Source organism: Pleuronectes platessa, chromosome 24, assembly GCF_947347685.1.
Source record: "Pleuronectes platessa chromosome 24, fPlePla1.1, whole genome shotgun sequence".
NCBI classification, from domain to species: domain Eukaryota; kingdom Metazoa; phylum Chordata; class Actinopteri; order Pleuronectiformes; family Pleuronectidae; genus Pleuronectes; species Pleuronectes platessa.
The window spans coordinates 9752352-9766623 of record NC_070649.1 but is presented as its reverse complement, the minus strand read 5'-3'; positions in this window follow the sequence as shown (position 1 = coordinate 9766623).

Genomic DNA, 14272 nt, shown 5'->3' with positions numbered 1-14272 from the left:
CTTCACCCATTGGACGCAGCTATCAATTACATGTATCCTCGCCCCAATGCATACTGTACTTTATGGAATAAAGAATTTATATTAAGGAACATTATGTTGTATTGACGACGACTCAAAACTGGTGATTGTCTTCTTCAAAAAATGTTTTTGGACATTATAAAATCAAGTGAGAACCTTCCTGTGGCCTTTGTTTGCAACCAGTGGAGACGCCACCTGCTGGTTGTTTTTGGTAAACACATGTTCCACGTAGTTGATCTGCAATCTTTTTCCTTCTGAAGACACGACAGTGTGTTGCACTAAAATTAAGATCCTCCTAAAAATGTTGGTCTTAATCTCGGATGTTGTACAGACATTTGTACCATGTACTACAGTCTTAATTATCCCCGGTTGAATCGACAGCTTCTTAGTTCTCCACGACATAGGTCTTCAACAGGGGGTCCGCGGAGGTACTGCAGGGGGGTCGTGAAATGTTTGGTTGATTAGAATTTTTTTCAATATTAAAAAAAAAAAAAAGATAATTTTTCTAAGCAGTTTTTCCCCCACAAATTTAAATGTGTTTAAATACACATTAACATGCATCCAACATATTGAGAGGCTGATTTGACCCTCTGCCTGACAACCTCCATCCGTCCAAGATTAGATAAGTTCTATGCTACCCATCAGGGTCAGACATCTCACTAATGTGGGAGTATGTGTGGCATCCACAGATGGCTTGAGGATTCACTGTCTCTTCTACATGTATGTTTAAAATAAAAACATGAATCTGTGAATTACTTTAATAGCTCAGTGCTGTATGCAAGATGTATGTTTATAAATGGCAGTGGCATGGCCAACCTGTACCTAGAACATGTTTAAATTAAAAACATGAATATATGAACCTGTGTTATATTTGAATAGCTTAGTATTGAATGCACAATAACAGGGTAGCTATGTTTATATTTGTCACTAGGCCCAGTTTAATATAAAACACAACTGTATACAATATATATAGTAGGGGGTCCCTGCTCCATCTCTCCACCAGTTTTGGGGTCCTTGGCCTGAAAGCCGTTGAAGACCCCTGCTCCACAAGATATATAAAGTGCTTGTCTGACCGAGCTGAAAGGCACTTGCACTATTATGCACTGTGCGTTGCTCCTGCATGCCAGGCATCGCCCCCTGTGGTTTTTTATTTATGTTTATGCGTCATGTCCTCGGTCCTGGCCATCACGAGGGCTCCAGCCCCGATGCTCCCTCTTGCCAGCCCCTGCATGTTAATGAAACAGTAAAACGCAGCGGCCCTGGACAAAAAATAAATAAATAAACAATAAACATCCGGATATAAACTTTGTCCCTCAAAGAGTAGGTCAAGCGTCACACAATGAGGAGAGGGGTTTTGGAGACTTTGCGTGTTTGCATCGAGGTTAGGAAATGCATTCGGACTGGTAGCATTTTCTTCAGGGCGGCTGATTAATTCGATGTCTGCTTGTGTTTCCGTGCACCACCTTTGCCTTCGACGTCTCCTGGGGTAGGGAGCGCGCTGCAAGGTTACCCCGTCGCATGGTGCTGAGCCGAGAGCTTATGGGGCGGTGTTTGCATTCATATATACTGAATAAACAAAGACACGCGAGCAAGAGGAGGCGATAACACTGACATATGATGGAGGTAATTATATAAGGGGCCTTGGCTGCAGACTCTAATCAGCTGCATTAGCATATGTGCAGCAATTTGCGTCATGGCCAAGGATTTTAACTAAAGACAATCCTTTTTTTTTTCCTCATGTCTTCTACTTGAATTTGCCAGTTCCAAGCGACAAATAGGAATAAGAGCTTTTGGAATTCCACACTTGTAACCAGAGCACCTACAGTGATCAGGGTTTTTAATTTGCCAGAGTGACCTTCAAATTTACTGGTCTGTCGAGTATCGGCGAAACCGTAAGGCTTCTAGGAAACTGGATCATAAAATAGTGTCTCCGGTTTACCGACAATGGATTTCTACTAATGCCGATCCTTATTTATTTACTTTGTTTGTGGACGCCTTCAATGAGTTCTCCGAGCTAAACGACCACATATGTCATGTCGTGTACCCTCGGGGACAGTCCATCGAGGCACACCAGCAGCTGCAGCTATACGAGTAAGAAGGGTCATGGTTTGTTAGGGTTTAGGAGGGAAAACAATGTGGTAAGATACAGGACACAATTGTGGTTCGGATGTAAATAGGTGCTCTGTTAACCCATGAAGTCCCAAAGCCTATGCGATCACTTAAAACCTTAGGGTTTTCTGAGGAGCTGATATAAATTACAAAAAATGTAATTTCTCAGCCTCAAAGGAGCGAGATTTGGTTTTCATTCTACAACCCGGCAAATAATCCCTCCTCCTCTTTCTCCGCCTCCTTACAACATGTCTCCAACCAACAGACCCCTGGTCAGCAGCAGCATTGTCTGGTTGCGAATCTTCCTCGTTATTGTCATTGCCGTCAATTAAATGCTGCTCGATATCCCTAATGTCCGCCATCATCCGAAACGCCACTTTAAAGACTTTTTTGTCCCATTGGTATTTCACCTGCCCCCCGAGTATTATAACCAATCACGATGCGTTTCAACTGACAGGTCTTGAAATGGATGAGAAGCACAAGTCTCTGCTCTGGCTCTCAAGGGAGAAGTACACGAACGCTATAATCTTAAACGTATAAACATGCATATGTCAGCTGGTAAAAATATATTTGTTTTCGTGGTTACAATAATAAATGCAGGCAAGGAATGTTAATGGGAAAAATAAATGATTATGACTATCGATTGCATGAGGAGAACAAGCTGCAGTCCTCTATGTTAAAGTGTTCCCCATCTCCTGTACTTGGACTTTTGTCACTTTATACAACATCATTTAACTTCCTTCTAGAGGCCCACAAACAATTAAACATAACTATGGGCCGTAATAAGCCTCACAGTTTGTGATCTTGTAAACTCTGTGGGTGGTTGCATTTTCAATTTTTCCTTTTTTTTTTTTTGCATTCAAGACAGACTGCTCACAACTTCATCATTTTCCACATTTTCCACACAGCAAGAACGAGAACTAAATGTCCAAACCCGGAAAAAACATTTATAATTCATCCCTATTTCCCCCCCTGCAGGCAAACTGTAGCTGTTTGTGTGTGTATGCATTCTTCCTTGCATACGTATACATTTTAACAACCCAGCAATCCTGGTGATCACTAACAGCACTGAGGATGAATCGTACCCAGGCACCCAGCAGATAACTGCACATGTGAACGCGCTAAGAGTGTTTCCCCAGCCGTGTCGAATAAATGCCAACTTAATTAATTAGTATCATTATTTTTTACCGGAAATGAAACCTTAAGCAAAGGCTGAGTCGGCAGGCAGAAGGGCGGCAGAGAAGAAGAAAGGGCTGCATTTAGGTTTATAATGCCGCCTGTGCTTTGTGATGATAGTGATACTGGTGACAGCAGCAACTTCTTGTAGCGTGTCTCATACCGGCGCCTCTCTGTGGACCATAATCACCACATTTGTTTGGTGCAGAGGCTCCGAGAAACAGTTAACGACCCTGTAAACAAGCGAGCGCTGTCTGCAGAGCTCGCACATTGCTAAATGTCAAGAGAGAGAGAGAGAGAGAGAGGGGCAAAACAGGAGAGAAACCGTGCAAGAGAGTGCTCTATCGTGTGCTGCTGTATAAAATCGTTCTCTCGCTGTGGTGCGATGGGAGACAATCATGGGTGAGTCCAGGTTCCGTTCAAATCCATAAGTTACCGGGGTCAAGGTTTAAGGTCATTTATGTGCGTACTCACAGAGATATGTATTGATAAATGAATGGATTTACTTCCGACCCCAGGGCTCCAGGAAAGCAACTATTAAAATGAAAGCAATAAAAGGATCCAATCAGCAGCAGGGATTTAACAAGGTGGGGTCAAAGCATTTGACATCTTTTTAGCTGGATATCCGAGAAACGAGCACGGACATGGGAATATCGTCAACATAACCATCGCTGAACTGGGCCCACTTCTTAAGCACAAAGAAATGTGTGAAGCTGTTTTTTTTCTTTTAAATTACATAAATCAAATTGATAATTTCACAACATGGACTTTTGTAAAAACAGAATAGGACTGGGTTTTACAGAAACAAAATGTTAACAAGGATATTAATGAATTACTTAATCTCAAAATCCAAAGATCGGTCTCGTTAAGTATATTTTGATAATAATCTAATATATATATAAATATTGGATATTTTAAGTGTAATATATTTTGCAGAATTCTAGCAACAAGCATTTAAAAAGAGCACATATTGTTACCAATACAAATTTAGAAACAATCACAAGTTATACACCTGTTTTCATTGCCTGATGCCTGGTGCTGTTGGTTCAGCTGTGGACTACTTTTTTTAATTCTCTTTTTGACAAGCATGATTGAAATCGTTTCTACAAAGGTCTAAAAATGTGATTGAAGTCTCAAGGATTGCTTTTGTCAGGTTCAGCTCCTGTATTTTATTTTTATTTTCTGTCACTCTGTGGAGCTGTGGAGTACCTCAGGGTTCTGAACTAAGTCCCCCATCGTTATGTATCGTTAGTTTTCATATCCATTATCACAGACATTTTAAACTGAGTTCGCGCCGTGCTGTGAAGTGAGATATTTTGAGCTTGTAGTGTTTATGCTGTATTATGATAAGCCAATACATTTACAGTTGCCAGCCAACACTGTAAGTCACTGCCAAGGTAAAATGAGAGCAATGAATCTTAGATACGTATAGTGTAATATCCTTGTTAAAAACATTCTCAAATCACTATTTTTAAACGTACAATCAGTCATCAGGTCGGATATCATCGGTTTCATATTCAGCACTTACATGAAATTCAACACGGACTCTGACAATGGCTGCCAAGAATGAAATGTAATAAGACTTCCCTCAGCCAGACAGATCATTGGGATATTTTTTTACAGACAAAAGAGAGAACCATTCAAAATCACCATTACAATTCCGCATTATTTTCTGCTTCGTTTTAATCACTGAAGTCCGAAGACTTGCACGGAACCATCAGCGAGTGAAAAACACAATTAGCCAAGTGTGAAACAGCATTTCAAATGTCTCTATCAGAATGGACCGACGGCATTATCTGCTGAGGCACGGTTTTTCCATCTGAAGAAAGCTGTGAAGTTTCCACAAGGCTTCACCCAAACGAATGAAATGTTTTATTAATTGATTTGCTCTATTTCCCTCTCGTCCTTTTTCCCCGCATTAGCATCAATTACTTTTTTTTTTGTCTGTGAGGCATTCTGTGGAGATTGTCTCTTTCTGGCTGCGTGCTGCATATCAAGCACATCGACACGAAATGTGCACAAACAAATTCACACACATCCACAGAGCTGAGATCGCTCGTCCTGTTTTTTCCTGTCCCCCCCCCCCCAAAAAAAAACTAAAACAACCAAGCGGGGTTTTCACCTAAATCACACCCAACTGTGGCTGTTTTTGTTTTGATCCGGGGGTTTGCTCAGTGTGAGTCGGAGACGGCAGCCTGAGCAGAAGCACCGGGCGGCAGATGATTTTCTTGGGGGTCATTAATTAACTCATCCAGAGCCTTTATTAGCACGGTAATGGATCTGGTTAGAGCGTATCAGGGCTTTGATTACCTCCCGTTGGCTATGTGGGGAGCTTGACTACATGTGTGCATGTTTGTGAGAGAAACAAGTGTGTGCGCGTGTGTGTGTGTTGCATGAGAGTGTGTGTATGGATGCGTGGGCACTTGTTTCACGCACATACTGAGATCTTCCCTAAATGGATTTGTTAGATGGAGAGCAGCGAGGGCACAGAAATGGACAAGTGACAAAAGGTGAACTTTTATGTGGACGTCCCTCTCTCCTACACATTGTCGACCTCGCCGTGACTTATTGTTGCAGCATTGATGCTACAGTACAGCTAATGCACGTCGGCATCCCCCTGAAGACGCCTCCAGAGGCACGGCGGTGCCACAGTAGATGCAAGTGAGCTCTTTCGACGCTGATGAGTTCACTGAAGGTTCCGTTTTATTTTGCTCAGTTGACCGCGGCCTGAAGTAAAGCCTCGCTTGATGCACCGGGCTTATCTTTAGCATTGTGGAGCTAATATTGATTGACATTTACAATATGGGCCGATGATCTCGCCCCAGTGGGACTGTGTGTGTGTGCGTTTGTATCGTGAGCCTCCAGGCCCTTCTCGCTGCCTGTGGTGAATGTTCTAAATTGAGAGATGGAAGAGTTCTGTGCCCCATGTGCTCTTTCTCTCCGTCTCACACACACACACACACACACACACACACACACACACACAGTCACAATCACAGAAACACACACACACACGCTGCTCTAACTCAGCAGCATTCCTTCGATATCAAACATGTCTTCCTCTCCCCAGGTCTCTCCACGTCTTGCTCTCAGTTCCTCACTGGGTCTGCACACTTTTTCGCTCCCGAGGCTTTTCATACCCCAGCGTTTCGCCAAAAGCTCCCGCGGAGGGTGCCGGATTGATTTGGGGCGGGGGGGACAAGATGATTTATTAAGAGGACGTGGCGTCGAGAAGCGGCGCTCTCACACGGCTAAACCTCGGCGACGCGTCGGTTTTGCTGGAGCGAACACACGCGCGTTTCACGTGCGGCTTCACACAGGAACGAGTGTACACATGCACAGAGCGCAGCAAAAAAAGCCAATCTCACAGTTGGGAAGTGGAGTCGGGATGCGTTGGTGGAATGGCTGTGTAATTTAAGTGAAGTAAATGAGGTCTGTTTGATGGATGAATCTGTGAGGGGTGTGTGTGTACGTGCCTTGGAACCCGGCGATACGCGGAGGGCTGGATTTGCATACTCATTTGAATCCAATGTATTAGAAAAGACAGTAGGTTAATGTAACACATGACGTGATTTATACAGTAGCAGTGGTCGCGGCTTGTTAGCGAAGGCGCAGGTGGCTCGGTCGTTTTGAATCAGAGGAACACGAAGAAAATGCAGAGATGTTTTCTCCTTTTATTTTTTGATTTTATTAGTTAAAATTTAGATGTTAACACTTTATTGCCCCGTAAAGCTGTGTCAGGGACGTTCGCACCTGTGGGGAATAAATGTGTGCATGTTAAATCAGCTTCCCGCCGTCGCTGTAATTCAAAGCAGTCAAGGTGACATCTGCTCGGTTCCCCCCCCCCCCCCCCACACACTCTTCTGCGTCAGGCTCTCCGGGTCTCGTCCATCGCCTCACTTGTGGTATTTGCAGCTCGTCAGGTGCCTACTTGTGTGATGTAGATCCGGTAATTGGCTGCACGAGTGCCTGTCAAGAGTGTGACAGGATTTTGGCCTTTCTTCTACTTCTTCCTTTTTGTTTGGTTTCAGAAGACACCGGAACAAACTCGGCTAATGGGGTCAACACTTTCGCTCGTGAAGACGGAGTGCGCGGCTCTCAGGTGCACGAAAGCAGATGTTTTTTCGATTTATGTTCACGGGTAAAAAAACAAAACAAGGAGCAAGCAAACAGCTGCAAGTATAATTAGGTATCGGTGACATTAAAAGTAAGATGTTAAGACCCCGTGATTTAAGACATTTTCCCTTGTGCTTCCTGCTTGTGTTTTTTTATGTCATGTCTTTCCCCGTTTATTTATGTTGTCATGTGCATGTTGTGTTTCTGTTGTCAGGCCATGTGTGCTTGTTATTGTCCTGAGACTCCGCCCTCTACTGCTTCCCGCTCTTTTTCTCCCTCACCTGTTCCCTATCGTCACCCTGAGTGTTTGCCTGATTTGTTCACCTGTGTCTTGTCTTTGTTCCCCCTTCTATTTAAGCCCAGTCTTTCTGTTGTCCCCTGTCGGATTGTATAATTTTTTCACTGTGAAGAAGCCACACAAGGATACTGCAATATTTTAGCTTTATTATCTGGTATGATTCAAATGCAAATTATTGAATCGGATTTTCTGTTTTTTGCTCTTGTAATTTTTTGCCTTTTAGGATCCTTTGTTTTCCTTTTTTTGAAATAAAGAAGTATTTTTTGCATCCTGGTATGCGATTGGCTCCCTGCTCTGTGAAAGCCTAACATAAGAAAAACAAACTCGCAGTAGCTTTGGGTGAAATGCAACATTAAAGGATACATCTGCGACAAACTGATGCGGAAAATCAATAACTTTAACGAATAGCATACTTTTTTTAAAGATCTGGTTTGTTCATCTTGTGCTTTGGTTAAAAAACAATCAATGGAGAGAAAACGATTTGCTACCACTTGTCAAAAATCAGTTATATAGTTTTGATCAACAACAAATGCTTTTATAGTTTCAAACATGTTATGGTTGCATGATGTAAAATGGTACATTTGATTGATTACCTAATATAATTGGCAGACCAATTAGTAAATTAATACATTTTTGGTTTAAGCTCTACTTCATTCTGTATGTTGGAAAATGTCCATCCATCCAAACAGGGTTTTTTATTTGAGTAAAATAAACGTTTCATTGTTTAACACTGGGTTTGACGTTCTTTAAATTAATCCTTTTCGTTTACAAATTCCAAAGGCGGAAACACAGCGTCTCCAATTTAGTATCAAGCCTTGAGCAGATTATATATTTATCACGCCTTTATTATACATTACTTCTCTTTGAATGTAACCACGCGTCTTGTATTTCATAGTTTTTAATTCAATGTGGACACTCTCACATCAAAGCGTTTGATTGTGTCCGTGATGAAAGCAGCTCCCTCATCAGCCTAAAGTGTTTCCGCCGACCCCTGATTGGTCGGCCTGTTTCACAGTGGACTGTGACAAATGGCGAGATACACTCACCTCTGAGTAACACTCTCGGGCGCTATCAGGGGAAGTGTGGCCTTGTGTTTTCATTTTTCAGAAATGCGATTTGCACTCGCCTGGCAAAGTGGGAGCATGCATTTAACATGAGTGATCTAAACTGTGAGCGGCCTCATGTCCTCAGTGGATCGGCGGACTCATAAATAGTGCAACTTCAATAAATGTTTTTCTCAGAGATGGTTTTGGTGAATTTAGTTTGTTCTTATCACACTTTTTTATCTGAAAATAGTCATTTTTTCCAGTAAGCTCAGTTTTAACTAGTTATTGATGCTTCAAAACGGGGTCAAATATCTTGATTGACAGCTAAGACCGACCCACGATGGTTGAGTGCATGTATCTGTGGGACCTAGCCATGCACCGCAAAACTGGCTTCTAATGTGCAAGATGGCGGCAGTTTGTACTCGAGACATTTTGGCTTCATTTCTGGATCCTGGGTGGAAGTGGAGATGTGTCGTCCATCTTTGTAGTTTATTGTCTGTGCTGATGTTCGTCATTTCCCGAGTCACGTTAAAGGGGACATTATGCCCATTTTACCCCAGTTGATATGGTTCCTTGGGGTCAAAATACCACAAGGATCATTTAAAACAGCACCTTTTTACCCTGTCTAAAACAGCCCTCCTCAGATTGACCTGTTATGAGTGCCCCGCCCCCCTCACCCCCGGTGAGCCTGGCTGCAAGAGCCCCAGCTCCCCAGCGCAGCCCCGCAGTGGGAGCAGTGGGAGCTTGAGCTGGCGCAGCAGCATCCTTCCACACTGTTGAGTCAACGTTTAGAGGTGTCCCGGGGGTCCCATGTTTATGCTGCCACTTAAATGTCTGACCGGTAGCAGCAGCGAGCTAGCCGAGCTCCCCGGCTTGCATTAGCTCTTGAGCTAACCATGCCAGTGGAGCCCGGCTAGCGTTAGCTTGCTCGTCCAAGGCCATGAAGTGAGACTCCCTACATGGGCATGGTGTGACTATGACGTTTATTTCGGTCTTAATCCCATTCGATGCACTCTAGCGTATCGTTTCTGACATAGAGAACCACAACAAATCGCGAGAGTTGTTCTTTTCCAGAGTTTTTGGGACGTAGACATTCCAGATACCCAAATTAACGAGTAGAAGCACTACAAAAGTGGATTTTTCATAATATGTACGCTTTAAATCTCAAAGCTTTTTGCATGGCTCTCGTAAGGGATTCTTGGTTTCTCCCATTTGGTCGGTGGGTCAGGGGTGTTACCCAATCTGCAGCGATGTGTATGTGAACCCTCTTCGCAGTGCATTCTTCAGTTCTTTATAACAAAATGTCCACAAGCAACGGCCTCCTTCTTCTGCTCAACACAATCGTTTCGCTCTGTTTTGTCTGGCAGCCACATTGTACGTGAACCTCAGTGTCTCTCAGTCGCTTTTATTTTCTCTTGTAACGACGTGTTCTCGCCTTTTCAGCCCAAACCTATTCAGCCTGTGTCGTGACCATATACAAACTTCAATTGGACAATTAATTTTTTTCTGTATCTGCTACTGCGAAAAGTGTTTCGGCTACAAACCGACCCTGACCTCAGCAGCACGCCGAGTTATTTTCTCTCGGAGGCTTTTAACTCGACACGCCGGGCGAACATGAAAGCTGCCGTGCGCCGCTCACGTTAAAATAATTACACCCCAGACGTAAAAAATAAAATACCCAAATGAGCGACTCTGAACAAAACCCTCTGCAGAGTTAATTATGGCCGTCCTTTCTTCGGTGACCTTTCCTCACACGGGAAATGACACCCCGCTCCGCTCTCTCCGCAAAGTTTATCTTCATATCAAGAGAGCATTTCCATTTAATTCCACTTCTCTCGCCACTCTCACCTTTGATACAGTGGTTCAGTATGCAAATCATCGTCTTCGTATTGTTAGTGAGGTGCATTAGCATTGGCTTTTTTTTCATTCTTTTTTTTTTGCCATATTATCTCACTTTGGGTTTACATAAACGTTCATTGTCAGTGTGGCGGCGGCACTTTGAATTATGCATGAGGCCCTTCCCTCGGCTGGATCTCGGAACTCCAGATCAGCATATTTGAGATATTCAGCCAGTTTTCTCAGCACATCTGGCATTAATATACATCCCTCGTCTGTAACGGTGATAGTAACACCTTTTTTGCTTAACAAAATGTGCAAAATACACAAGATAAACCTACGTGTGTCAAAACAAATGCTTCAACACTATATATCTATGTGCTCCTACAGGAAGTAGACTCCCAGTAGCCCACTGCTAGAAATGGAGTGTTGCAAATGCATAATTTGTGCCCGTATAGGCAAGATTTATTTCCTTATCTTTCTGCATAGTTGCGCATAATAACAGTGGTCGGGGTCGAATGCGAACCAAATGCAAACACAGTGTGAGACGTTTCATAATTGGAAACTTTGATCGCCCTTAAAAACACGTGAAAGTGAGAAAGACGCCGCCGCTGAGGATTCAAAGCGGCAGTTCAGGAAACACGTCGATTTGGGATAAGGGGACTTTTAAATGACCCTCTTTTCATCAGTTTAACAACAAACCCGCGAACTGTGACATTAGACACGTTTAAAGCTAAATATAAAATTAAACACCACACAGCGTAGGGAGGCTGAAAGCTATCAGACAAAATGGGACAAAATGAAAGTGTTTAAGTGGATAAGACGAGCAGAGTCATCAGTCAACTTGTAGCGAGGTCTTCTTTGCATGAAAGCTGCAAATTACATTTGAACTGTAATATCTTGTTCACGCTGGGAACGGGAAGAGGCTCTTTGAATTAAATCCTCGACAACAGATCCACACTGACAAGCAGACAACACGTTATAAGGCCTGATATCATAGGAACCATCAGAGGTATAGTTTCTTAATGGGAAGGGACTTAGCTGTTAAACAGATCGGAATGCTTAACACACTAAGTACTATCAGGTGTTTTATGTAATTAAATTTGACAAAAATAGAATAAAAATGATGATTGGACTGGGGAAACTGGGGAGATTATGTTCATTCTGTTTGGTTGTTTTACACAGTAAAGGGGAAAATGACTGCTACCTAGATTATAATCACCAGTGACCAATGAAATTTATCAGGTTAGCGATATGAAGTAAATCCAGATACTTTACAGGCAGCAAAAAATACACATATACCCACCGGTCGACCATTTCTGTGTCGGAGTTCAAAGGGTTAAAGGAGTACTCGATATATTGTAGTGAAAAAGCCACTTGGCAAATACACAATAAAGATATGAAGCCGACAACAACGCTATTGATATAGTCATGTTAAAAACTGGACTCTACATGGAAACCACAGGGTCATTAATATCGAGTGGCTGCATGCAAATGAACAGGAAAACCCTCCCAGTGAATGGAATTCATGGGAATGAAGGTTTTCCAATATGTACAGTGGACACACAGAATGAGTGTAGTAGAGAATCAAGCACCTGGATGTCCTCTTTTCATTCTTGATGTTAATATGCAGAGCTATACTTGGCCTTTTATTGACCTGCTGGAAGTAGTTATTTTAAATATGAGAGTTTGAATGTTAGTGCATTTCCATCAACATGTGATTAAAGCACTAGGCCGGTTTGGACATTTAACCTCTCCTGAGGCTTTTAAACACACTCGTTGGACCAAAATACATTTCTTGTAGCTTTGACATGATTCTGTATTTTAACATAATTTACCAAAGCAACCTTTACTGAGTGAATCAGACCTTTCTATCACTTCCAGGCGAGAGTAAACATTAAATAAATCTGATGGAAAAAAGCTGTTTGGAGGCCACAACCAGGGAACATCACATCAGGGGATCATTGATCATTCCAAAATCAATGTTCCCACTGCGTTGTTTGCATACATAGTTTACTCCAGCACAAATCCATATACTGTACATCAATGCTGAAATTCATGAAGTTTTAACAAATCTAAGAGTGAATTAAAATGTGATTAGTTAGGATGCTGCAGATGCTTCACTGCATGTATTATGAAAGTTCATCTCGATGTCATGAGGAGGCCTGGTTCGACCACATATGTCAACTTTTTTTATTTAAGAAATCCATTAACTCCCAAAAAACCAGCCATGTTTCAATCTTTCATCACTCTCTAACTTTCTTTGTCAAGTAAATCTGATCCATAGTCCAAATAATCAGGCGCCGTTCCAAAGCAGCCATTCCCCCCTGCTCATATCAACATCCATCTTTTTCCTCTGCTGCACACACACACAGGCAGCCCCTGGTAATTCTGCGTACCAGTCGTACATAAAAAAAATCCCCAATCAGGGAACCTATTCAAATGTAATGCAGCCTCATAAAACATTTGATGTCAGTGTTTGTGCAATCTCCTGTGGGGTACAACCGGAGGAATGGACCATTTACAAGTGGAATTGCTCTGATGGACAGTAACGGCACAATGGTGTCGATAGAAAGCAACGAAAAGACGGAGAGGAATGGGAAATAAGATGATCTGTATCGTTGATGATGCCGTTGAGGGTTAAAAGTGTACAAATATTTGTAACTCTGGGTTGCAAATGTTTGGAAAAGGAGACTCGAAGGCCCACAATTTCAGACGTTTGACGGTTTTGTCAGTGACGGATCAAAGTGCGAGGGAAGTGGCGACTACTTTTACTTGGACAAAAATACACATCAACTACTTGACATATAAAGAGCCGGCCCTGACACTGACTGTGCGAGCGGTGTGATCAGCCTTGTGTGTATTTGCAGCCCGACAGGGAAATACTTCATCGGGGATCACGGACGTGACAGAATTTGAAATCAAAGTCGCCGAGCCCTGCCACTGGAGCGTCCCCCCCCCCCCCCCCCGCTTATCTTGGCTTTCCTCGCCACCGGCGGGCGAACATGGACTGTAAACGTTTACCCGCCGCCCCTAGAAATGAGTGCGATATCTCCAGCTTGACTGAGCAAGCTCTGCCCCATAGCATCCACCAAACATAGTAAGTTCCCAGAGAGGACACGCTCGGAGCCAGGACCTGCATTTTTATCGCTTTCCTCGGAGTCTGGCAGTGTGCATGGGCGGGTTTAGGTGCAGAAAAACCAAATCTGCATCCTGGCAGTCGGCCGCTAAAGACCCCGACCAAAGTTCACTACTCAAAACGAGGCATAAGCTTTGAGAGCCAAGGTCAACATACCATTTGCTGAGACTGAAGAGAAACACAGTGGGGTGTGTAGTTTTTTTTTCCCACCACTCATGTTCTACTAAAAGTGAGTACATGTCGACTCGAGGGTGGCACGGTGGTACAGCGGTTAGCAATGTTGCCTCTGAGCAAGAAGGTTCTCCTTGTGTCTGAGTTATTCCTCCCACAGTCCAAAGACCTGCAGCTTAGGTTAAACTGAGACTCTAAATAGGACGTGGGCGTGCATGTGAGTGTGGACGGTTATGTGTCTCTGTCCAGGTTGCACCCCGCCTCTAAACCCAATGTCAGCTGGGCTCCTTTCCAGCCCCCTCCCACGACCCTCAAGGGTACGCTCTCTAAACAAGGACTAGAAAGGATAATACCCCTGATTAA